At 38.2% G+C, this 3,924-nt stretch overlaps 1 long non-coding RNA gene across 1 annotated transcript; it reads left to right on the top strand.

The window, feature by feature from the left end:
• The first annotated feature begins 260 nt into the window (after positions 1-260).
• On the top strand, positions 261-3,245 carry LOC104245257 (uncharacterized). The gene is made up of 2 exons (XR_011406760.1): positions 261-933; positions 2,996-3,245. It is a non-coding gene; the product is annotated as an uncharacterized lncRNA (long non-coding RNA).
• The last annotated feature ends 679 nt before the right edge of the window (positions 3,246-3,924 follow it).

Raw genomic sequence — 3,924 nt, forward strand, 5'->3', positions numbered from 1 at the left:
AGCTTTGTACTATTAGTTGGTGTTGGTTTATAAAATATTTTCGATAAGTAAATTAAAAAGACGGTGATTGCGGTAACCAACTCCGTAATTGATCTTGGACAAATTTTATCTGTGAGACTAAAAGTACTCCACTTTAGCATAATTAAAGGACCAAATATGTTCAAGGTTATATTTGAAGGACCAAAATAGACCGGATAAGGGACAACATTGGCCAAAACTCAATATTAAGAAGAAGAGCCCGAAACGTCTGAAATTGATCACTTCCTTTGCTCACAAGTTACAAAGTGTAACAAAATCCAAACACTCTTTTGACACACTGATCATGGGAAATACACTACAAAAAAACCAAGAACACGAATTGCCAGTAACAGAAGAACCAGATGAACCTCAATCATTCACCTGCGAAATTTGTGTCGAGCCTATGTTGTTACCCAACAAGAAATTCAAGAACCAAAATCGTTGTATTCATCCATTTTGTACCGACTGTATAGTAAAATACATCTCCCTCAAGCTAGAGGACAACGTCGGCGACATTCCGTGTCCTTCTCTGGATTGTAAGCACTTTTTCGACCCAATCTCTTGTCGGAATCTCGTTGGTCTACAGCTGTTTGTTAAATGGTGCGACGTATTGTGTGAGTCAGCTGTATTAGGGTTGGAGCAGTGTTACTGTCCGAATCGGAATTGTTCGGCTTTGATTTTGGATGAGTGTGGAGGGAAAGCGAAGCGATCGCAGTGCCCAAATTGCAAAAGATTTTTTTGCTTTCAGTGTAAGCTTCCATGGCATGCTGGATTTCAGTGTGAAGAGAGTCGGGAATTAAGGGATAGAGACGACGTCGCTTTTGGTGTGCTTGCGGAACTTAATAAGTGGAAAAGGTGCCCTCAGTGCCGCCGCTTTGTTGAAAAAACTGAAGGTTGCAAAATCGTTAAATGCAGGTAAATTATTTGCTGTTTACGTTCCTGTTCCCCCTTTTCTTTTTTCATAAATTCTCTTTATCCTTTGGTTAGGGTTATATGTTAGAAATATAGAGGTATATGCAAAATCTAATCTTGTAGGAAACAAAGTAAAATCTAATCTGTAATTGGGATGGATTTATAACTGCTGGGGTTTGGATTATATGGGAGTCTGGATCTTTTGCAAATTATTTTGGTATTTAATGGCAAAATTTTGCAAACCCTGATAGCAGTGCTTCTTTTAATAAAATGCATAGCCAATTCCACACTGTCTAACCAAAAAGTCCTTTCTTCTTCCATAGCGCGCTAGCCGTGGAAAAGGTGTCCAATACAGCCACTCATTTGCTGAGCTGGCCGAAAGAAGCAAGCAGAGTCTTACTCTAAAGAAAAAGCCTATTCCTATTCTAGAAATCTGCAAACTATTAATCAAAGTACTTAGTACTCACCGTGGAAATTGGCGGAAATTAATTGGCGCTGCATTTATCCCAATGAATTTTTAGCTTTTCCTTAGCCCTCTTCTTCCAGCAAATAGCAGAATCCTGGCTAGGGAACAATACTAGTGGCCTACCCAATTTTTGGTTACACCGAGGAATCATGGATCAGTGAAAGGGAAGTGGAAAGAAGGACGTGTGAAAATTGAACGCACACCTATTTGTGTGAGAGACTCCACTAGACTGTAAGCCTTGGTGTGATATCAGTATTGAGTATTGAGGATTACTCAGTAAAATTTTCTTTTTGGGGAGAAGAATCAGAGTGATGAAAAAATCATGCAAATATTTAGTATATAGAATGGTTAAGGGTCCGAATAGAGCTGACGTTTGGGATTGAAATTTGAGGCACGAGTGATTTATTGATAAGGTCTCAACTCCAGAGGAAGTAATGCGGACAAAAAAGAGCAGGATTTTGAGGACTTGGGCCTATCAATCGAGCAATTATAAATATTCGACAAGGCTACACGTATGAAGGGTACAAGGAGTTGTTTGTGGAAGCATTCTGTAGTTTTTTTCCTTAAACGGGCTTATGTACCTCGAATATGAGCAGAAGAATTATCTTATTCATGGTAAGAAATTAATGTGAGCGGAAAACTATCTAATTTATCTCTAATGCCACTTACTTGAGATTAAGCTGCCGAGCATTCTCAGTTTTCACTTATCTGAGATTTCAATTGTTATATTTTGCTCTGTTCACATTAATATTTGTTTATGACCATTGAATGTTATAGGTGGTCGCATAACTTTTGAATCCCCTAAACTAAAGCATGTATCAACTATGTTGATTTCCCAAATTTAGTCTTGTTAGTGATCCAATCAATTTTCCCAGTACTAGACAGACCTTTTCTTTGCATGTTTTTCGAAGTATTAAGCTCTAATTGTTAATGGTCCAATTAATTTATTTCCTAACCAATTAGAATGTTTATCCTTTTATTTGTTTGTGTTTACTTTTCGTCGAGAAAGAAACTCGGGAGAAAGTAGTGTCTATGAATGTTCGAGTTTTGATTTCATCTTCCGGTAAAAATTATTTCTAAAAAGAAGAGAAGAAAAAAAGAGCCTGTGAAGCCAAATATATGATATGGGAGGAAAAGAAGTTGCTCATTAGATAAACGATTTCAACATACCTGAGTTAAACAACAACCACAACAAACTCAGTGAGTTCCTACAAGTGGGGTATAGGGAGGGTAGTGTGTATGCAGACCTTAACCCTACCCTGAGGGCAGAGAGGTTGTTTCCGATAGACCCCCAGCAACATACCTGAGTTATTAGGTGCTTAATTTGTTCGTATCCTAATTCCTGACGACAGTTCTCATGATTGTGCTATTTGTGTATCTTATCATAATTTATTGTATCCCCTTATGAGTTTCTTCCATTCTTTTGGTTTTGTTCAGTTCTGAGGTCTTATAAAGGCACGGCGGCCTTGAGTAAGATGTAATGTTATATGAATTTGATTGATATTGTCACACCTGTGCTCTGTTAAGAATTGTACTCTTTTGGTAATTCAAATTTCAAGTGTTTTACTTCTATCTGATTCTGTTTTTATCTAAACATAGGTGTGGTGCCGGTTTCTGCTACAACTGTGGAAAACGAGTTTATCATCACTGGTGTCATTGTAATTCTGCTTCCACAGGGACCTTTTACTGTTTTGTAATTCTTGCTATCATATATTTCTTTATCATCTTATGGATTCACTAGACTTTGCATAGACATTTATTTCTATTAAATTTGAGGTAAAAAGTAGGCTCTTTAAACATTTACTTTGAGGTATAGTTAAGATATGCAACAACATTTTGATGTGTGTCAGTTTATGCACCTGAGGCAGAGAAAACAACAAAAACAGGAAATGTATAGATGGAATCCAAGTATAGTTAAGTTCTCATAAATTAGTGCTTACTAATTGAAATTGGTTCAAAAGTTAGCTATGGCTTTGCCACTAAGGTCAGTCATCTGTACTTAAAAGAGTGAATAGTGGCATTACTCACACTCACTGGACTGTTGCTGGTACTGGAAAAAAAATATGCACCACTAGAAACTTGTTTTTTTTTATTTATTTCTCATCCGGTGTTTGCTACTTGTATTGGGGTCCAACTAAATCCGTATTCGCGCCGGAAAGTCCTACATTGGGAGGTAAAGCGTTCGACCCCTAACAAAGGCGAATCCATACCCAGGGCTCGAACCCGGGACCTCTGGTTAAGGATGAAGGAGTACTTACCACTTCATCACAACCGTTGTTGGTCACTAGAGACTTGTTTGCACCTGGTTTTGTCAAGAATGGGTAGCAAACTGCCACTGGGAAGTACTCTGTGAGTAGTGGTTATAAGTGGAGAATGGGGGGATAAGGAGCTATGGCCCTGGGGGAGATGAGTATGGAATAGAGGGAATGTGCCCAAACAGAGCTTCATATGTTGGCTGACATTGCACAACAAAAGACCAACGACCAAAGACAGATCATATAGTTAGTCTTCTTTGACGCTCTTAGTTT

This window comes from Nicotiana sylvestris, chromosome 1, assembly GCF_000393655.2.
Source record: "Nicotiana sylvestris chromosome 1, ASM39365v2, whole genome shotgun sequence".
In the NCBI taxonomy this organism is placed as follows: Eukaryota; Viridiplantae; Streptophyta; class Magnoliopsida; order Solanales; family Solanaceae; genus Nicotiana; species Nicotiana sylvestris.